Source organism: Mytilus galloprovincialis, chromosome 7, assembly GCF_965363235.1.
Source record: "Mytilus galloprovincialis chromosome 7, xbMytGall1.hap1.1, whole genome shotgun sequence".
Classification (NCBI taxonomy): domain Eukaryota; kingdom Metazoa; phylum Mollusca; class Bivalvia; order Mytilida; family Mytilidae; genus Mytilus; species Mytilus galloprovincialis.
In genome coordinates, this window is record NC_134844.1 from 79,837,563 (window position 1) to 79,861,519 (window position 23,957).

The window sequence follows — 23,957 nt, forward strand, 5'->3', positions numbered from 1 at the left end:
TATTATAATTTTGTTGATCAATGTTTTTCAAATATTTTTTCGTGTTGCCTTTTTACTTATATTTTATAAGTAACATTTTTTAACGTTGACATTACTATCTCTATCTCTATGTTTTCTAGCAATGTGCAGTTTACTATCCATATCCGTATAGTGAAGGGATCTAAGTCGCAACTTTTAATAGCCTACTGTTATTTAGATAACAAATATTCAAATCTCCCGGAGAAAGCAACGTAACTGACAATTGTGTCGTTTTTCAAAAACTTCTTTCTTTTTTTCTTCGTTTATTTCTCCGCACTTGAGCATTTTGGTAGTAAGCTCTAAGAGCCCCTTTGTTTAAAATATTTGAAATTTACATTAATATAAAAGAAAAGGTAGCAGAGGGACATCGATGTATCGGGACGCATTTGAAAAATAACAAAACTTTAAGTGGTATTGAAAATTCGGTGTCAGTTTGCCTCAGTTCTGTCGGAATAAGCGCAAACACAACAATTGTGGCTTTTGACAAATGTGTAAGTCAATAATGGGAACATTATTTCGTATTCATTGAAATTTTGATTTCACCCTTGGTAATGCATCTTTTAATAGTTATCAAAGGTACAAGGTTTTTATAACTTGATACACCATACGCGCGTTTCGTCTACATACGACTCATCGGTGACGCTCAGTTTAAAGCCGTTGTCAGTAAAAGAACACACAAGTGAAACAAGGAAAATACACTTGGTAACCCCATTTAGTTTACTAATTCGTTCCACAGAATAATCATTCTTATCAGCTCAAACACATATTCAAATTGCAAAATGTACCTAGATTAATTGATAAACCGAGATAACAAGTTTAGCATGTGCTTTTCTGTCTTTTTAAGTTTATATAATTTAGTTAATATCAGGTTGCAAGATTGAGAAAGGAAATGGGACATGTGTCAAAGAGACAACAACACAGTCACAGAGCAGAAACAGACCAAAGCCACAAAAAAGTCTTCAACACAGCGAGAAAATTCTTAACCCGAAGACGAGCTTCAGATGTCCTCTTAACAAAAAGGTGTACAAGTTCAGCGAAATTTGACGACACACGTAACTCTGAGACATTAAAATGAACCGAAAAAAAAATCCTACATGACTTACAAAGGATTCTGACTTGGGACAGGCACAAAAATACGGCAGGGTAAAACATGTTGCATAGGATCTTAACCACACCTTGAACACTTACATACACACTAAATGCTTATACATTAAAACAAGTTTACTTAATGCATTGCTTAATAAACCGCATTCGAGTTATGTCCTTCTCCAAACAACGAAGTCAATTGTGCACCTTAACGTCTTCAATTACCAGCTAGAGTAGTTCGCTTGTGTGCATGCACTATTGGAGTTCACCAAGCGTTTTTGTAATTGTTTTTTTGCATGATAAACTAGAAAATATGTTTGTTCCGTAGGTACTTAATCAGAAAGCAATATATGAAAATTGAATTTGCCGAATAATTCGTACAATAAATAAACTCATCATAGATAGCAGGACTAAATTAAGTATATACGCCAGACGCGCGTTTCGGCTACAAAAAACTCATCAGTGACGCTCGAATAAAAAAAAGTTAAAAAGGCCAACTAAAGTACGAAGGTGAAGAGCATTGAGGTCTAAAATTCCTAAAAGTTTTGCCAAATACAGCTAAGCATAATATTTTTTTTTTTAAACTCGCTCAACATGGTAATAGAAATACGGTGTTCTTATTGCATTCTTATTGTTAGTTAAAAGTTAAAAAGTACCGGGCTTATAACATTAATACTCCATACGCGCGTATGGTCTACACAAGACTCATTAGGGATGCACAGATCAAAATATTTAGAAAGCCAAACCAAGTACAAAGTTGAAGGGCATTGAGGACCCAAAATTCATAAAGGTTGTGCCAAATTCGTCTAGCCGTATTTGGCACAACTTTTTGGAATTTTGGGTCATCAATGCTCTTTAACTTTGTACAGATACTTGTTTGGCTTTATTACTATTTTGATCTGAGCGCCACTGATGAGTCTTATGTTGACGAAACACGTGTCTGGCGTATTAAATTATAATCCTGGTACATTTGATAACTGGTTAATATATGCCTGAGATATGAAAATACTTAAGTATTTCAAATTGTTAATACAATGAACCTTTGCAAACAGTAAATTAAAAAAATATCATTGATATTCATGTCAACATTGAAGAGCTGACTACTTGGCTGGTGATACTTTAAAGGACGAAACGCCCACCAGCAGAGGCATCGGCCCAGTGATGAAAATAGTTATCAAAGGTACCAGGCTTAAAATTGAAGACGCCAGACGCGCGTTTCGTCTACATAAGACTCATCAGAGACGCTGATCTCAATAGTTAGAAAGCCAAACAAGTACTAAGTTAAAGTTAAAGTTGACTATACAACTATTTCTTCACAAGAAAATGCCTGTTCCAAGTCGGGAATGTGAAAGTAGTTATCCATTCGTTTGATGTGTTTTGAGCTTTTGATTTTTCTTTTTGATTATAGACTTTCCGTTTTGAATTTTCCTCTGAGTTCGGTATTTTTGTTATTTTTAATTTTTTGTAACTTCGATAAACAACCAGTTTATAGAAAAGAAATATATATTTGTAATTTTATAATTCAATTTTAGCTGAAATACCAACTGCATATTTCAAAAGACGTAAAAATACATGGAAAGAAGCAAGAAATAGCTGCAAGCTGATTGGTTTATTTGAGGAAATCCAGGTTTCTAACAACATAAATGGACAATATGGATGGGTAGATGCATCTGTAGAATATACACCTTGGGTTGAATATAAAAGTAAGTATGTCTATGAAACCTATAATGTGTATATGTTGATGATAGTACAGTTACATCACTTTGTGTAGCATTGTTCTGCGCATCTTTTTTTTTTATTGTTTCCAACATTTGTTGCGTTATTAAGAAATGATTTTTCATAACGAAAGAACAAGACTGAAATTATGAAAAATGAAAACAGTTTTGTTAACCGTTATTCATAAAAAAAAATCCTTATATCGCACGTATAGTTAATATACTGAAGAAACTCGATTACGAAAATTGAGGCGTCACAAATCCGGTCGAACAGTTCATGATGTTGTCATTCCATGCTTTACTTGAATTTTAAATTTTGTCTATTTGTTCATTTGTACTTCAGAATGCTACCATGTTAAACAGGAAGACATAGTAAAAACCACAGTTGTTAGATACGGAAATCAATTGCAGGACTGTTTGATATCTTGTCAAGCCTATGCATATATTGGTTTAAAGGTAGATTAATTTAATTTATTAGACATCGATATTCTATGTATATGTATAACTATTGTTAAAAGTATTTACCACAGAATTACAACAAACAAAAAACAGTACTCTCCAATAAAAATATCAACAAGTTGTTATAATGGAAAGGAAAAAAAATATTATTCAACAATTGTATCAATTCCACGCATACAAGATAAATGAAAGGGATGATATACCAAAGGGACATAGCATGCAAACTCGTTAAACGATATAAACTGTCAATACCATGGAAAATATTAAAATAGAATAGACCAACAAAAAAAACAGTAGTACACAAAGCACAGCATAGAAAAACAATCAACGGAACAACACTAACCCCACCAAAAACTAGCGGTGATATAATGTGCTCCGGACGAGCTAGCAGATCCTGCTTCACATGTGGCACCCGTCGTGTTCATTGCAGCACAAACTTGGTGATAAGTCTAAATCGGTAGGTTACATTCTAAGAAAAGTTAACGGGATTGTATTTCGTATTTGGGAAATTAATTGCGGGAATGTTTGCAATTTTGTCAAGCCTATACATATGTCGTGCTCTTGAGAAAAAGAATATAATATGTAAGATACAAACTAAATATTAGGAAGCAGGAAATTATAGTATGCAAATGCTAAACAAATGATACAATTATTTTTTTTTATGTAATTATGTTTTGTTAGGTTTTTTTTATCGTCATTTGTAAAAAGAAATGTGATACTTTTGTTTTGTCTCCTCTGTTGAGGCATATGATAAAATTGTTTCATAACCGATGTATTACATATGGCGTCTTTCTGCCATAAACATTTCATTTGAACTTCATCTGGAGAACTACTCAAATGTTTGATATATTAAACTGTTATGTTATCCATTGTTGAAGCATATAATAGAAAGATCATAGTATGTCATTTTTCATATCAGATTTATTATCAGCCCTTGGTCAATATCAGCCCTCCAGCCTTCAGTACTTGGGCTGATAATACATTCTGCTATTAATAGTTATCAAAAGTACCAGGATTCTAATTTTATACGCCAGACGCGCGTTTCGTCTACATAAGACTCATCAGTGACGCTCAGATCAAAATAGTTAAAAAGCCAAACAAATACAAAGTTGAAGAGCATTGAGGACCCAAAATTACCAAAAATTGTGCCAAATACGGCTAAGGTAATCTACTCCTGGGGTAAGAAAATCCTTAGTTTTTCGAAAAATTCAAAAGTTTTGTAAACAGAAAATTTATAAAAATGACCATATAATTGATATTCATGTCAACACCGAAGTGCTGACTACTTAAAAGTGCCATGTAATAATCTGATACTAATTTATCTTACGCAAACAAGACGTTTATGACTTAGTTTGTAATTCTATTTTATGTTCATGTTATAGAGTCTTATCTTGGGTAAACAAATAACTAACACTGTTCTCTGGTTCCAAATGAGTAAACGCCACAACTATTAAACAACAATACCATATTCATGGATAATTTAACAGTTCAGTGTTTTTAAAATACAAATATATTAAATTTCACATTACATCACACTACAATACATGTATTACTATGTACTATTCTACGAAATGAATGAGATATGCATTCAATGAATTCGTTCAGATGTCACGTGCACTTTTTTTTCATCTTTACTTAATTCAGCAGCATTTATATAAAATACATATACAACATTAAATCACGTTACACAAGAATTTAACCCGTGACCATTAATTCTTTACGGTCGATCTTTTACGATTTATGTTTTATGTCTTAATCTATTCGTACGGAAAACGGCATATTTAAAATTTAACTAATCGACACATAAGAATAACATAGTTTTAATCTTATCATAATATTATATTCAACAATCATTTATGTGGCACGTAACCAATACGTAATTAAATATCTTCCTTTAAATGGCTAATTTGAATAAAAAATGATTCTTAAACACAAATATTTGGTACTTGTAGAAAAAAAGATAATGCAATGATTCACTAGTTTTTCTCTTTATGAATAAACAATCAAACCAATAACAACGCAAATATGTCTCCAAATTTCCAGATTTGGGCAAAGAACTAGACCGTTTATGTCCTAGGATTGTACAATCCGAGATGGCGGTATACCCTGAATCTACCTTAAATCAGACAAAAACAATTACAAATTTCACATATATATACTTGTGATAATACTACTAAGACAAACAAAAGTCCACATTTTTTTTTAAAGAAATGAAGCTATGACCCCTTTACTAAATATTTATATTGATGAATGTTATATCAAAATTGAAACCTTTTACTTACAAACATTTTTGGATTGCAGGTGGCCAAGGTTTTCTTAAAGCTTTTAAGCCTGAAATATTTTGACTAAATTTCCAGAATGGGCTCACTTGAGAATGTTATGTACTTTTATGAAAATAATTGATTTATTTAGCTTAACAACATCTGCATTAGGTCCATTTACGAATCAAACTTTGTCCTTTTTGGTGTTTTATGATAAAGTTGATATTTTGTGCCATAAGTGATTCTTGTCCTTTGTTGTGTCCACAATGAATGAAAACAATAACTATAAAGGTGTACAGGTAATATAAATTGGGACAAATAGAAATTGGATATATCGTGTGACTGGGAGGTGTGTTGGCCTGGAACCACAATAGCACAATACATAGTACGACGAGTCTGTACTGACTCTGACACTTTCCCTCGCAAAATGACTCTAGGTAGCGATGTATAATTTAATAACTTCAGCATGTAATACAAATGTACAGAGTTTGAACTTCTCATTGTAATACTAAATCAAATCTGCCACATTGACATAATAAAACAGTTTATATAACAAACCATAATTTACTTGAATAGATTTGACAAATATTTCTCTGAATGGGTGCAAATTCTATTAATCGATTAAAAACAAAATGTAGCACATACTAGATAACAATTACCAATAGAACAAAACAAATTGAAACATGAAATACGAATAGATTAATCTAATAAACTTTACTTAAATCCTTCACACTAAAAAAAACAAAACCCCTTAGTGAAATGTTGCAAATATAAGAAAAATATTGATTTTACACAACCTTTTACAAAATGTCCGACAAGTTTTAAAATCAGTTTATGTCCATTTTCCCACTGTGACAACGCACACAATTCTTGCGACTGCCATTTTCAAGTTCTCGTATACATAGACCTGGGTCAATACAAACAGATCAAAATGTACCGCGATATTCTACGTTAAGAAACCTTACGAATATTCATAAAGCACTGTAAAATTTACGTGTTTATTTGCAATTAATAAATATATATGTTTTTCTCAAAATTCAAGATATAAACTTTTTATAGTAAATACCACTATGTTAAAGTAGTTGAATAAAGATAGTTTCACTATAAACAGAAGCAAACATGACACTCCTGCTTGTGAATGTGCTCTATTACTTTTTTCTTCTTTTCAATTATTTTTTGGCGTTAATTTTGTTTTCCTTTCTTTGGTTTGATTTTTAATTTTATGATTGACATAGTTCTGTTATAAACTTTGATTGCCCTTATAAGATGCCATGCTATCCGTCACTAAGTATAGAAAGACTTACTTAAAAACAATTGAAACACATAGTAAATTACGTTTTGTAATGCACATGCGTTTCTTGCCAAAGGTTTTAATATTGGTGGATTACGAATATTTTCACAGAATGAGATATCTCTTTTAAAGAAATACTAGTTATAGAACAGACCATTTTTTGTTTTGACAAACAGTTTTATTTTTATTTTTTATCTTGTAACTTATACGAGAGCTTTCCTGATCCAATCGTAATATTTTACCACCATTATGTATTTTTTCACAAATTGTTCACGATTAACCGAATGACATCCGTGATTCCTGTCTATATTCATCATGTATGTGAATCTTTATCGACGAAAATAGCAAATATTACCGTGAAAAAATTAATCTGTTTAAATAGATGAATTATAGCCAGTATATATCATGAAACACTTTATTCCGAACTTTAATTATGATAACTCAAGATGATTGTGGACAAACAATTTGTATATTAATTGATACGCTTTGATAAAGCATTGTATCTGTTCCGGACCATATGAGTATTTAGACCATTCGCGTATGGTCATGACCATATGCATATACTCATATGGTCCCACCATATGAGTATATATACTCTCGTTTGGTTATTAACAGGCCGGACCATATGAGTATTTGGACCATATAGGGTTTTTTTCAAATATGCATTTGAAATGTTTCAATAATACAATAAACTATATCTTTAAAAGAAAACAATAATGATAACTTAAAAATGTATTAATTCTATAATTCAAATGCTGCATAAACATTAAATATAGATGCCACAGTCAGGTGATCTTAGTTTTCTTCGCTAATTGTATTATTGCATGTATGCTTAGAATGAATTTTACTTCCACACGGTACCATAGCTTTTCTGCATTTGCACGTCTTGGTTAAGCACGAACCTTTTTCTTGCGAGTGACAAGCTAGACATTTTTGCAGCTGCGTGCAATGATATTAAGGTCTAGGGCAATTCCGATGTTTCTACGGTGTTTTAAGAAGCTCTAGATATCCAATATTGTAACAAAACTGCAGTGTACCATTTTCACAACTATCGTCCTTGCCGGTGATGTCATTTACTCTTAAAACACAATAAACGTGGTAAATCATCAGACGACCTCTTTGCGTTCATCATACAATATAATATCAAACTTGTTGCTTGAAATCAAGGTAGCTACATGTAACTTGTCATGAAAACATTGACTATTTTCAACTTTTTTCATTAATATAATCAGCAAGACAGTTGTGTGTGTTTATACATAAATGAAACAGACATTATAAGAGCGGGATCAATGTGCAAACAGAATGAAACAGAGCAATGTAAGAAAGACAAATTCTTATACTGCGCAAATGCCAACATTAGTCCTTATGGTTTTATTATCTACAAAAAAGATGGTAAGTTGTACCAAAAGACGTCGAATATATATAATAAGCATGTCTAACAGGGTACAACAACACCACATCAAAAGCAAAATCATAGAAAAAAGTATGAATATTTCGAATAACTAATATCCCTCATCAATATCTTGTCACGTGGTAGTCATATGCAATAATAATCTTGATTGTTATTCAAATTATAACGAGCCAAACGTTGTTAATTGTTGTTTCAATATTTATGATTGTAAAGAGTTCTCTACTAAATCCCGAATTGGCACTGGTCCAGCGGTACAGGTTAGTAAAGGCGGGATTGTATGATAAATTAAATGGAACTATTTCGCCTCTTCTGTTTGTACTGTAATATGTCGTTGCAGCTGTCAGTATTAACACATACGAACCCATTATCAATATTCCATTTCCTATAATATCGTTTGGTAAACAAAACCGCAAAGTTCATGTAAAAAATAAAATCACAAAAATACTGAACTCAGAGGAAAATCAATTCGGAAAGTCCATAATCACATGGCAAAATCAAATAACAAAACGCATCAAAAACGAATGGACAAGAACTGTCATATTCCTGACTTGGTACAGGCATTTTCAAATGTAGAAAATGGTGGATTGAATCTGGTTTTATACTAGCTAAACCTCTCACTTGTATGACAGTCGCATCAAATTCCATTATATTGTCACCGATGCGTGAACAAAACAAACAGACACAATAGGTGAGAATGTCAAAAATAGGGGTATAACAGTGAACATTGTGTTATCATCGTAATCACTATAAAAACAACAAATGTAACGAAGAAGCACAAAAAGGCATACATCAAATTAACATCCTCATTTGGATTATATTATACGATTTTATTTGTCTATGTAAAATGCACCCATCAAGGAAGGAGGGTTTTGGGTACTGAATTTGAGTAACTGTTACTCTGATATCTTTTGTTTAGAACATATATCTTAGAAACTGTAAATGTTACTCTGATATCTTTTGTACGTGATACGCATTGTACAGTATTTGGGTGACAGCTTTGGAGAGAAAGGTACTGGTTTTTACCTGTAGGTTTACAAAAGAAGGCTGTTGATATGACACCGTCCCTAATAAATGTACATGTAATTGTGTCCAAGAAAAATATCGTAGAGTCGGACATAATATATGTAAATTGAAATTGGAATATACCTCTTTTGTTAATTTTTATATCCCAAAATGTTTAATATTGATCCTATAAATATGTGGTAAGTATAACCTTTATATATCAAAGTACGGTCTTCAACACGGAGACTTGGCTTACACCGAACATCGAGATATAAAGGATCACATACATCACTTATGTAAACCATTCAAACAGGAAAAAGGTCGAATATACATATATATATATATATATATATATATATATATATAATGTCTAAAAATAGCAACAATCAACATTCAATCTATTTAAGCGTGGATCAGTTTGTGAAAATAAACTGATACAGTTACTGAATTAAAATTATATAAATGTCTAAGAATATAACTTAAACACACTAATTAATACATTAAAAAGTTCTATTAGATGTTAAATAGAAATACGCAATATTTCGCTAAACAAATTAGCTTCATCAGGCGTGTGCATCTCTCAAGGTGAAATCGGATGCATGACAAAAAAATATTTTTGTAGCTTAATCTATACAAGAGTTGAGGAAAAGTGTAACATATTGATTGATGTTGCATAAAATATGTTTGTAGCTACAACTACATGAAGTTGGAATAAAAGTTTAACACATTTATAGATGTTCGATTAATTGTATGAATTTCTATAAATTAATTTGTATGATTTCAAGATAATTAAGTCTTTCCACTTTTCTGTGGAAAGACTTATTGTTTTTCTTCTGATTATTATTTTTTTTCCGCCAAATTTTGTTCTTGCGATAAATGTTTGTTTCGCAATACGTCGCTTAGATATTTCTCATATGGTATCGTATAGTTTATGCGCTTTTAAATTTTACCCCGCTAAGCCGAACCATTTTCTTTGTAAGAGTTATCTCCCTATTCACTGTTTATCATCTGTGTGCATCTCCTTCGTAACAAAAAAAGATAGCAACAAAATTCTTTTTACAAATTGTTCGTTACATCCTCAGTAATTTTTGGCGCATTTGGATCGAAGCGATTTGATGAAATTTTATAGGAGTTATCTACCTTTACAAAATAAATTTGTCGGTATGTTTATTTAACTCATAAACCGTTAACCGTATAACCCTGGAATGTTTTTATTTGAGTCCAATGGGTCCCAACTTGGAAAATGAGGTCAAGGTCAAAGGTCAAGGTCAAGTTCTAAATTGTGACTTTTGCTTGTTTTTGCATTTTCTCCGACACTTTGAGAGATACACATAAAAGAACAAGTGCAAAATGTCAGCTTTATTGTAATGAAGATATGTTACATTTAGTCTTATACAATTAAATGGCATCTTATAGGAGTTGGTGCCCCTGAAATGTCTTCATATGAAGTTATTTGATTATAACTTCAATTAAGTTCATTATAAAGACATTTGACCTCATACAAAAGGTTAAGTGACTAATGACCTTGAAAAATGGCTACCGGAAGTGACCTTTAGAAAACCGGAAGTAGCTATTTTTGCAATTTCTTTCACCTAAAAGTACCCAGAATCCATATATTTTGTCATATAGATACATGAACAGATTACTGAAGACTAAAAATGACTTCCAACAAACCGGAAGTGGCCAATTATCTCCCATTCTACATACAAAAGTATATAGAAACTATACATTTTTGGAATCAGTGTGAAAGAAGCTATCATATGAGACCGGATGTGACATGTTCGGTCTTTTTCTTTTGCTTTACCGAAAGCTTCTGAAATATTTTTGTTCTTATAACCTCTTGATTTAAGTTAATTGGTCTGCTACCTGTCAATTCAAAGTTGACAAAAATCACAATATCAACAAAATATTATAATTCATGTATATTGCCCTACAGCTACACACAATTGGTATTATTTCAATAAGACGCCAGTGTTTGTGGACAATTGATGAAAGATTTGTCAGGTCAGGATGAAAGCTAACAACAAACGGGATTTTATTTGTCTGGGCCGTCTTTTCTTTGTATTCAAGTAGGTTTGACAAATCAATTGTCCACAAACACTGGCGTCTTATTGAAATAATACCAATTGTGTGTAGCTGTAGGGCAATATACATGTTTGATTGAGGATAAATCAGACAAGTGAAAATTTATCTTAGTAGCACAAACTAATTTAAAGTTGGACAAATATGTTGTTTAAAATAAAAAAAAAATGCTATGTATTTGAACTGGACATGTATAATGCAATGATTTTTAGTACTTGTATTCAATTCATCATTTTCAAAATTTAATAAGCGATTCTATTAAGAATATTTCATAGTTTTCATATATATAAAAGTCTATAAACACGATATATATATACATGTATTTGATAGCTGTTATATTTTTTGTGGGGTTCGTGTTGTTTATTCTTTAGTTTTCTATGTTGTGTCGTGTGTACTATTGTTTTTCTGTTTGTCTTTTTTTATTTTTAGCCATGGCGTTGTCAGTTTGTTTTAGATTTATGAGTTTGACTGTCCCTTTGGTATCTTTCGTCCCTCTTTTATATTCAAGTAATACTTTTCTTTGACCATTATTTTAAACCATGTTAACCCATGAATTATAATATTTTGTTGATATTGTGATTTTTGTCAACTTTGAATTGACAGGTAGCAGACCAATTAAAGTTTGTTTTTATTGCAATTAATACCAATTGTGTGTAGCTGTAGGGCAGTATACATGTTTGATTGAGGATAAATCAGACAAGTGAAAATTTATCTTAGTAGCACAAACTAATTTAAAGTTGGACAAATATGTTGTTTAAAATAAAAAAAAATTGCTATGTATTTGAACTGGACATGTATAATGCAATGATTTTTAGTACTTGTATTCAATTCATCATTTTCAAAATTTAATAAGCGATTCTATTAAGAATATTTCATAGTTTTTAACTGGTAAATTTATTTCACTCATATTTAACTTCCAGCAACTGCACCTTTAAATACATTTAAAGTCTGGAGGAGGTCAGAAGACACACACCAAACCCTTAAAGGCTTTATAAACCTTTATTAAAATGCAGTTGAATTATTCAGATAATGAGCGTAATGGGTCATAACAAGTGACACAATGTTCATGTATATATGTTGTGAATTTATGTGGTTTTACTAAATAGATGAACTTTGAAGTTATTATCTTATAAGATATCAAACAAAATCCTATTTTTTTTTTAAATAAATGCTATAGTTATATTGAATGTTTATTCATTCGCATCATTCAAATGATTTTTCCAAATTCATTGTAATCAGATGTAATCATGATAACTTTGCCAATTTAATCAGATACTTTCAGGAATGATGTAATCATTAATTAAATTTAATCGTACAAATGACAAAGTAATTGTAATTTAATCAATTACATTGAAAGTTATCGGACCCAACTCAGAAGATATGTTAGAGTACTACATGTGTGACGGTAGTCATTTTACTGTAAGTCCTTAAACTTTTCAGGGGTTTGGTTAACTTTCTTATCTTTTATTCTATCTCCTTTTATTGACAACTCTTGTAGTTCCGTCCATTTTGTTTTCCCCAGCGGGACACTCACCGGGACACAGAAAGCCCGGCCGGGCCTATGACGTCATTTTTGGGATAGAAATACGTAAGCTCTAGGGTTTGGGGGATTGCACTTTTGGTATTTGAACGCTAGTTAGTAGTTGACCGTATTATATTCTACATTTTATCTAAAACTTTATATCGTACTAACCAGGTAAGGATTTAAACGTAAACTTGACCATCGTATTCTGAAAATTTATATCTTATTGAAATGTATTGTAAATGTGAACTATAGAAATACACGTAAACAACACGTATAAATAAAACATATATACTTTAACAATCGTCAGTTTATTAGAGAACTTGGGATAACATTAGGCAAACAGGAACAGTTTTTCACTAATCTGTTACACATGCAATCTTAGAAACTTTTCTCCTGTAACAGTATAAAAGCATTCGACTTTTCGAACCTTGACATAAGTTTGATTCATTCCAAACTTAAAGTCAAATTAAAACAAAATGTTATGCTTTGTTTCATAAAAAATAATGACTAACTCTGATACAAATATCTTTGTTTAGGGAGGTACAAATCCTACTTTGTAAAAAAATGAAAAAAACTCTCTGAAACAAATATTATGAAGATGCTTACTTTAAGACATTTTGATGGGAACCAACTGCGCTCATCTTCTTGTCTGATTGTCTCTCCATTCATATCGACTTGCTTATACAGGATCGTCGTATGGAGATTGAAAAGACGCTATCGTTATCCTTTAATTTCCTGTTCCGCTATATAGATGATGTCCATTCACTTTGTTTATCATCAAATTAGACTTATCCCTGAGTTTGTACCTACACGAACAACACAATGGGTGTCACATATGCAGCAGGATCTGTTTTACTTTCTGTATTACCTGGGTTCACCCAAGGTCTGTTCTTATTTTTCATTTTTATTTTATTTTTTGGAGTGGGTGCCGAGTTGCTCAGTCTTTAGTTTTCTGTGCTCTGGTTAGTACTTTAACTGCTGTTTTTAATGTTTTTTTTATCGTTAAATAATGTTTTAGTTCTATACCAAGTACAGTTAACAGGATATATACAATGTTTGAAAATTTTATTATATATGCACCATATTACATAAACAAATATATGATGAAATTTAAACTACATCGAAATACATTAAATCAATCTTATACATAATTCAATATGTATAGTATCATAAACACAGTACTGTCAATATTAGCAGTGAGTTTCTCAGCCAATTTTAGGTATTTACTAAGATTTTTAGGTTTTTTTTATATTTTGTGCAGATAACAATTGTATCAACTTTATAAGTAGAGGGTGTCTCCCACACTATTGTGTGATATATGTCGACATTTATAATGGTGTTGGCAGTTTGTCATAATGTTTGTCGTACTTTGATATCTTCCGTCTATCTTTTTTATCATTATAAAAAGTTATCAGAGGTACCAGGTTTATAATTTAGTACGCCAGACGCGCGTTTCGTCTACATAAGACTCATCAGTGACGCTCATATCAAAATATTTATAAAGCCAAACAAGTACAAAGTTAAAGAACATTGCGAATTAAAAATTCCAAAAAGTTGTGCCAAATACGGCTAAGGTAATCTATGCCTGGGATAAGAAAATCCTCAGTTTTTCGAAAAAGTTTTGTAAACAGGAAATTTATAAAAATGACCACATTATTGATATTCATGTCAACACCGAAGTGTTGACTACTGGGCTAGTGATACCCTCGGGGACGAAACGTCCACCAGCAGTGGCATCGACCCAGTGGTGTAAAAAGTTACTGTGACAATGTCAAGTCTATAAAGGAAAAAATAAACGCAAAATTGTGTCGACTGAAATATAAATTTATGAAATTAGAGGAACTGATTAAAAGCAAGGCTTAGATTCAGGTCATTTTAATTATTTATCAAACTACTGAAAGTTTGTGACGTGGACATGAACCGTCCGACAGACTTTGTACAGTTTTAAATATGTTCGTCAACATCATCAATTTATGGTATCGTGGTACAAAAAAAATGAAATGTAACTAATTTCAATTAAAGCAATTGCAAGTAAATAAATCTGATGTCAGTATATTTAAGCCGCACAGGTAATATATCTAAGTAATTTCAGTATGTTTGAGTAATGGTTTGAATTCACATGGGCAAATCAAATAACACGATATAGGGCGGCCATCCCTCTTTCGCAGGTAACAAGTAAAGTATTATTACTTTTGTCAAAGTACAAGCCTTCTGGACGAGAAATCCCGTCCCTTTTGGATAAAAGATCTTTTACTCTTTTACCGTCCGTAGATATGATTTTTAATGTATTTGACCAGTAGTGTGCAGCAAAATAATTACCAAACTGGTCGACTGTAATACCAGAATCGGCGAAAGGGGATTGCCATATCTGTTTCCCGCTTAAATCACAGCATAAAATGTTACAATTCCATGCACACTCATTACTAGTATAAACAAACTTGTCATTGTGAATGGATAAGTAGTCATTGCTGTCTGGTACGTCTTTTAGGATTGTTCTGTACAAACATCCATCCAAATTAAACTCACATATTCCCTTGTTTTTGACGAGGACATAAAGTTTACTCTTGTAGTAAGATAAACCGTGACATGCACCACCGACATCAATGCTTTGCTTCACAATCTCCTCATCAATGTTCACAATGTTGATTAATTTAGAATCTCTACACGATACTGCCACAGTGTTATTGTTAATCACAGCCAAATCGTTGGGACATTTTTCAACTTTTATATGTGTAGAAATCGTTCCATCCTTTTTGTACACTGACAGTTGATTTGCAAAACAAAGAGCAAAAACCATTCTACCGTCTGGGACAATAATACATCCTCTGTGTGTATCTTTCGTTAACAGAAATGTACGTTCAAGTATCAGTTGAATATTATCTATATTACGACTTTTAATAGATATTATAGTCGGAACATTAACTTGCGCTCTTTTTTGCTCCCATGCTCGAACGTTAATCTGGCAGGATTTCCGGTAAACTTGTAATTGCACGTAAACTGATCTCAATTCCGAAAACATTTTTTCTATGTTTGGATTGATTTTTAACTGTAGAGAAGTTACCTTTGATGCATCTAGTTGACAAATTGCAGAAGACCACTTTTCTAACTCGTGTAATTTTGTCCTAAATTCTTTTGTGATTAAAAAGACCTGAACATCTGATAATCCATCATTTATTTGTTTTATCATATTTATTATTGTCCTTGTCTGTTCAATGCCTTGTTCCTTTTCTTTCAAATCTGACAACAACTGGTGACCTTCGGACAAATTCCAATTGGCGTATGTATCTAAATCTTTAAATATACTTGACTCAATATCATCTAAATGTTTATCAAATTGTTCTCTTATAGACTCAATTTTCGTATGGATAGTTTTCTTGTCATCTTTTATTTCACTGATGTTCTGAGTTCTGTTTTTTTTAAGTTCTTCCAAAGTTTTTCCAAGTTCTTCAAACCCTGTTTCGACATCCAATAAATCGACGGAGTTCTCTGCATGACGTGCAACTTCGATTATTGGTTTTAACCCGGAGCACAGCCAATGATTTTCTTGTATGCACAATCTACAGGTAGTAATTTCGTGGTCAGGACAGTAAAATATTTTCTTCTCATCATGTTTCTCGCATTTCTGCTTGAAGCTAGAAGAAAATGATTCAACATTTATATACATACTGATTGGTATTGACTGGTGTGTACGACTCGCCTTGTTAGTCTTGTGATGTTCAACGCATTGGCTACACAATCCTTCGTCACAGGTCGTGCACCAGAACACCGCAGCTGATGTAATCTGTCTAAATTTGCATGAACCACACAGCTTAGAACTGGATGATGCCATCCTGGAAAATAAAAGTAATTTACTGACTCCATGCTTCTTGTTTATGGTGTTGTTTATCTTACATGGGTAATGATCACATCATTCTAAAACTAAAACGTATTGGGATATTAGCTGGGAGCCCTTTAGTGAAAGAACATCTAAACATTAAATTGGGAAATTCCCAGAAATGTTCCATTTTTCTTCCGATGATTATTTATGCATACTCTTACCTTAACAATGCTATCAAGTGTATTTAAAGCACTTTAGACGCTTGGAATTTTTCGAATGTTGTTGTTCCGTTCTTTTTTTTTCCAAATTATTTAAGATGTAATCAGTCAAACTGTTGTATATTGGTTTATTCTACATTGGGTAGAGGTTTGACATGTTTAAACGAGCCTCTCTGCATTGTTAGTCTTGTTTGGTTTTTTTTTTTTTATAACTTCAGTTCGTTTATATGTTTTAGAGTTTAGTGTGTATTCTAGGTGCGGGATTTTCTCTCTGTGTTGAAGAAAAAGTAAAATCACAAAAATACTGAACTCAGAGGAAAATCTAATCGGAAAGTCCATAATCATATGGCAAAATCAAATGACAAAAGACATAAAAAAACATATGGACAAGAACTGTCATATTCCTCAATTCTCAATTCTTCTATTGCATATTGTATAGTAGCAAGTTTCTTTACACTATGCTTTTAATTTTGTCATCTTGTTAAGAAAGACTGATTTACATAACTTTTTTCAGGTTTCCAAATCTCACAGAAACAAACAAACCTTAACAATTATTTGTCTTTCTGGACTGCATAAATAAAAAAATGCTGTTACCATTCACGAGCGTTTACGTTTTGCAGGTTTCGCGAGTAGAAAAGGATGTAGATTGTGACGAATAAAGATACTAGTGGTGAAGAATATGTCAAATTTGATCTCTCGTCATGATACAAGAATAAAGACATATATCACTGCAAAATATCTTAAAAGTTCTAAACACAAAATAAGCAATAAACAACCGTAGTTCTCGTTCTATCATGTACACCCTTAATCAGATATGTAAAATAAACTGTAGAGCCTATTTCATCTTTTTTTTAATACTTATTATATTTCGTGATTTCCTAAAACTGTGGAGATCTGAACGAAAATGATTGATAGTCTCCTAGTATTATATTCTTCAGCTGTTTCAAGATAACGTAACAAAAAGTCTATGTTTATTTTAACAATAAAAATTGTAACATCCATAATCAAAGTATATAATGACATTGAAATAACAACGCAGTACTCGAAGGAATTCCATCATAACGGCAAAGCTCGTGTCCCGCCGAAAAAAGTCGATTAACGTTTTCACATTTGTCTTGAACTCAGCGAATTTCCAACTTCATATTCCATTGATTTTTCTTTCACAAGTTGATACAGAAATTTCCTTTTTAAATTTTAATGATTAAGAATAATCGCCGAATGGATCTACTCCCATAGTAGGGACGTTCAAAGAAGCATATGTGAACGCCTAGGATGCACAAGAACCGAAACAGCAAAGGAGCTATATGACACAAAAGTTAAGACAAAAAAAATAATAGCCAATTCCATGTACACATGTAAGGTCAACATTGTCTGAGGGATTTAAAACCTTAATTTTGTTATAGTTCATGAAATCACTTCAAGGTTTGTAAAACAACATCTCAGTTCACAAACTACTGACCAAGAAGCTGAACCCTCGGGGACTGGTATCAGCGCCTTTTAAATATGAAAACAGCATTTTTTTACATAAATAGGGCCGTTAGGTTTTAGTTTAAATTGTTTTACATTGTAATTTCGGGGCCTTTTATAACTTACTATGTGGTCTGGGCTTTGTTCATTGCTGCAGGCCGTACGGTGACCTATAGTTTTTAATTTCTGTGTTATTTTGGTCTCTTGTGGAGAGTTGTCTCATTGGCAATCATACCACATCTTCTTTTTTATATTTTATAAATGAAATGCGTCCAAAGATTGTTTCTGGATCTACCTTCCTCTGTAACCTTCAAAGCAGAATACTTGAAAACCAATGATGTACATGATGCAAAACAGTTGACGAACTGATAACGAAAAAAATGCAACGTGTACAATCAAGTGGCATACATGGTTCTAACTAGCTGTTCGTAAACCATTCTTTACTGAACCTATAAATGTTAGATTAATGAAAATTTAAAAAAACATACCTTTTCTTAATAATCTGTGATGATTTAGCTACTTTTTAAATTCTTTTAAAGCTTGACAATGAAGTTGAACATATTTGCCATTTCATCTGTCAGGTAAATATTGATCGTTATATTATTATCCTTCGAACATACGTGTTATTCACATTTTTCTTCTATATTTACAAATTTTCCTACATGTCAACCAAAAGTAATTAATCTGTTATATTACTACAGCCGACAAGAAACTAAGCTGCAGGTTGATGGTAAAATGAGTGATTGTATGAAACTTGAAAATTCGCCAACAACTATGTAGGGCATGTATAAAAATATTGACAATTTAATTTTTAGTGCAAACAATGAAAAAAGACAATATTCAAATCCTGTATCAATATTCGGCAAAACTGTTGATAATGGTTATAAAACGAAGAGTTAAGGCTAGTTTTATTTCTCAAACAGCATTCAAATGTAAGAAAAAATAGTGTATGCTTTTTGTACTTTCATTGGAAAGTTTAACCATCGGGTGAAACATGTTTATACAAAACTAAATATAAGAATAAGTAGATGAGGTAAGATTGACAATAAGACAACTATCCACTAAAGATCCCTTGAAGTGAATGTGAGCCATTATAGACAGCCTTACAGCCTTCGACAATGCGAAAACCTCATTTTCAATGCCATTATATAATTTAGATTAATGTTTAATACGCAGGAAACCATTACTATAACAAAAAGGTACTTTAATAACAAAACTAGGTGTTCGAAGTTGTATTTTTTTTTCCGGAATGATCATTTATGTTCATATGTAACAGTTGCTTCCGCATACTGATTTTCATTTGTTTAGATTTTACCCACTCCTGCAGACCAAATAAAAAATCGATAACTTATAGGACAAAACATTGAATTTCCATCAATATTTAAAAAAAAAACATGCTCAAATTCTACGATTCGATCTCAGACCTTTTTCATAGACTGTCGACATAAAAAAAATTCTTATACCTGTTAGGTTGTTATGTATACATAGTTATGGTTAATTACTTTAAATTGACCATTTGAATAGATGGTACTGACAGAACATCAAGTATAATTAATTAAAACAACATAGAAGCTTTACTTTGTTTGACAATGTTTTCTCGGGGTAACAATCTGTCTATCACCATCTGATCTATGTTGACCTTTTTGTTAACTGGGAATAGTTTTCGTTTCTGTTGTATTGATCAATGTCGTTCTGTGTAACATTTCTAAGTCCCGATTGTAGTTCACAATGATGCTTTTGATTGATTTATGGTGTATGCTTAAGTGTTTCGGAACTGTTCTGGGCTACCATGATTAATCTAGGAAATGGACCAAATTAAAGTTCAAAATGCCGTACCAAAAATTTATACATTTGCCAAAATATACACTTGCACCAATGGCGATCAACCCTTTACTAACCAAACATGACGAAACGCGTAAGTGTTAAGGAATGCGCAAAATCAAATATAATAAAACTGTGTACCTATTTAACTCGATGGCTACGTGACAAAAAATAATGCAGGCTGTTGAGTATTTTGCGCACGAATTATCAATAAGATAAAATATGCATTTTTGTATTATTTGTAATATTTTTGCATAATGTTGCATATTGTATTTATAAAACCTAACAACCGTTTATGATAATATTTGTTAAGGTAAGCAATTATGAAAATCAATCTTTCGGCACATATTATTTTGTAACTATATCTCATTCTCCAGTAAGGAATACCACCACTAATTCATAACTCTATTGCTTTCTATGTAAATTCTACAATTTCAAGTATTCAAATCTATACTATCTTCAGTTTAGATAAGTTGACAGTGATTCCATGTGACAATTATACCGTATCTTGACTTGTGCTGAAAAAAACCTATCTTTAATTGCATATTAGAGTCCCCTTGATAGTGCAAGCTTGGTAGTGCAAAAACAGTCTTCTAAATAAACTCATCATAGATACCAAGATTAAATTTTATATTTACGCCAGACGCGCGTTTCAAATATAATAAAAACAGATCCACCATTTTCTACATTTGAAAATGCCTGTACCAAGTCAGGAATATGACAGTTCTTGTCCATTCATTTTTGATGCGTTTTGTTATTTGATTTTGCCATGTGATTATGGTCTTTCCGAATTGATTTTCCTCTGAGTTCAGTATTTTTGTGATTTTACTTTCATCTACAAAAGACTTATCCGTTACGCTCGAATCCAAAAAGGTTAAAAAGACCAAATAAAGTACGAAGTTGAAGAGCATTAAGGACCAAAGTTCCTAAAGGTTTTTCCTAATACGCCCTCCTATTTTAATTTCACGTATTGTTTTATTATTCAAAAGACAAAGGGTCTACAATTTTCTCATTAAACCAATCATTTGACACAAAAAAATCCAAAAATTTTAATAATTGACAGCCAAGTTAGCGATTTGCGTAGGAACACTTTTGTTTAAAGTATGTACTTCGTCATACTAACATTAAGAGTCCAGTTCAAACATATAATGATTTTTACCGGCTGCAAGATGAAATACCATGATTCCGACAAATGTTTCCAATTCCTGTTAAAGCAACTGAAGCATATAGAAATTATAGGCTTTGTCCGTCTTATAAATTAGCACTATTAAAATACGTTTGTAAAAGTGGTATTTACCATGGCTTACATTGAATTATCGAAACGAAAACAAAACCAAGAAGCAAATAGGGAATAAGTCGGTTTTGAAATGGTTTAAGAAAATTAAATCTAAGATGCTGGTCACTGTTTGAATTTAACAAATTTATTCTATTTTGTTGTGTTGCAATATCATATTTATCGTATGGTCTTTATCCAACAAAATAATTGAATTTTATATTTAATGTCTTGCTAAATAATAGGAAATATAATTCTAATAATCAACATAAACGTCTTACAGGGAATGTTACTTCTGCTATTAAATTAGATTTTAAAACGTAAATGAATAAAAAAAAACAAATAAATGTAGAGGAATTGTCTTCATTATTGCGAAGATACATCTTGCTATTTTATGAAAGGAATCCCAAGACGTGTTAACAGTTGTTACTAACGTTTATATGCAAATATTAATGTGTTTCATCCGTCACGAAAAAACGATAAGTTTCCATTCGTTTGATATGTTTGAGATTTTAATTTTTCCATTTGATTAGGGACTTTAAGTTTTGAATATTCCGTGGGGTTCGGTATTTTTGTATTTTTACTTTTTAGGAAGACAGAAAGACAGTAAGATAGTTTGGTCATTACATCTATTTTATAACGCTTTTAAAGACCCCTACACACATTGTTAAAAAGGGTTTTCGAGCTCAGGATATCATAGTTAACCTACTAATCAGTAGTTTTATTCATCACATCAAGACAAGTCTATGTTTTATTTACGCTGGTGATGTTGAATAATCCCACATTCATGCCTCTGTCTATCCGCTAGAGTCGTGAATGATTTCCCCATTCAAATTCTCATTAATTCTTAAAATAGTAGAATAACAAAAATACAGAACTCCGAAGAAAATTCTAAACAGAAGTCCCAAATCAAACGGCAAAATTAAACGATCAAAGAAATCAAATGAATGGGCAACAACTGTTATATTCCTGCCTTGGTACAGGAGAATGTAGAAAAAGGTGAATTGAACCTGGACTTAGAGCTAGCAAAATCTTTCACTTGTATGACAGTCGCATAAAGTACTATTATATTGATAACAATGTGTGAACAAAACAAAACAGACATAATAGATAAAAATGGCAAAGATAGGGGTTCAGCAGTCAACATTGTGTAATATTCTTACGCACTATAAAGTTATAAAAAGAAAAAAATTACAAGGACAAATAAAAGAACACTAGAACACGTAAATAAGATGGTAAACACCGGCATTACGTCATTAGATAAGGGACTTTACTTTATGAATTTTAGAATTTTGTAATTTTACTTTTGAATACCGTACGAGTTGGAAAATGTAAAATGTTAGTATATTGCTACTTAGGTGCAAAATTAAAATCGTCTCGTTTGTCATAGATTATGGTACTTAGATGACCGCTTATATCAAATTCGAGATAAAGTCTATCATTTGATGTTTGGAAGTTATCTACACAATGTTTTTCATTATTTTTCCTCGAAAAAATATCAACGCTAATGTCATGCAGTGCTTTATGGCAATGTCGTAGATGTCTTAAGGTCATTTGTTTCATTTAGTAGCTGTATCATTGACATCTCCGATTAATAAAATATAACATAATTTGAAGGTTTTATTGTCCTTTCAATAAAACTCTTGTCTAAATAACGTCATTGCAAATTTTTTATCCAGGGAAATCCAGGATATTTTTTTTTCAGAACGCAGCAAATCTTAATCAAGGATAATGGCGAACATTTATAATAAAACATATGTTAAATGAATCATACATCTAAAGATCAGTCTGAATAAATTGAAAGTGTTTAAATTGTATTAGGTCGAAAGTGTAAGCTGGTTTGCTTTACATAACATTAACAATATCAATATTTCAGTTGTTCTGTGTTATGATTGAATTAGAGGATTACAAAAATCATTTACATATAGAATAAAATTAAGTACCATGATATGTAACATTTATTCGTTATATAATTTCATAAAACTGAGTAAGGCTGTGACATGTATGTAAAATACGTAAAACACTGCAGTGAAATAAGTCAAAGTAATCCCATACAAACATCCCATATTGAATGTCCCAAATTAATTCAAGCTTCATCAGAAGCTGTCTTTTGAAAAATGTTTAAAACTGTTGTGTTACAGAATTATTACATATCTTAGAATATATAATCACAATTTGAAACTTGAATTGTGCACACAAGAAACAAAGTTTCTCCGAATATTTGACCATCTTACTAATGATTTTATAATGATATAGATGATGAAAATCATTTGTCCTTCCTCTATTGCAAAAGACATAAATGTATAAGAAACAATTATTGCCAAGAAGTTTCTTCTCAAAATACTGACGTTTTATCACTTACAAAAAAGCTACAATATATATTGAATCCAACATGTTTTCAGTATATAGAAGGTCTAGGTTCCTTTGTGAGTGGACAATGGAACTGAGAACAAGGAGGTCTTGATTTACTCAGTGTTAAAAAAAATGTTGTATAGATGGTTTTATGTAATT

At 31.7% G+C, this 23,957-nt stretch overlaps 1 long non-coding RNA gene across 2 annotated transcripts; it reads left to right on the plus strand.

The window, feature by feature from the left end:
* Positions 1–2,640: 2,640 nt before the first annotated feature.
* LOC143081997 (uncharacterized) lies at positions 2,641–17,679 on the plus strand. 2 transcript variants are annotated; one of them, XR_012980208.1, is made up of 4 exons: positions 2,641–2,807; positions 3,163–3,275; positions 8,063–8,222; positions 17,506–17,679. It is a non-coding gene; the product is annotated as an uncharacterized LOC143081997 (long non-coding RNA). The 2 variants fall into 2 exon arrangements; XR_012980207.1 differs by lacking the exon at positions 17,506–17,679 and adding an exon at positions 12,246–12,354.
* The last annotated feature ends 6,278 nt before the right edge of the window (positions 17,680–23,957 follow it).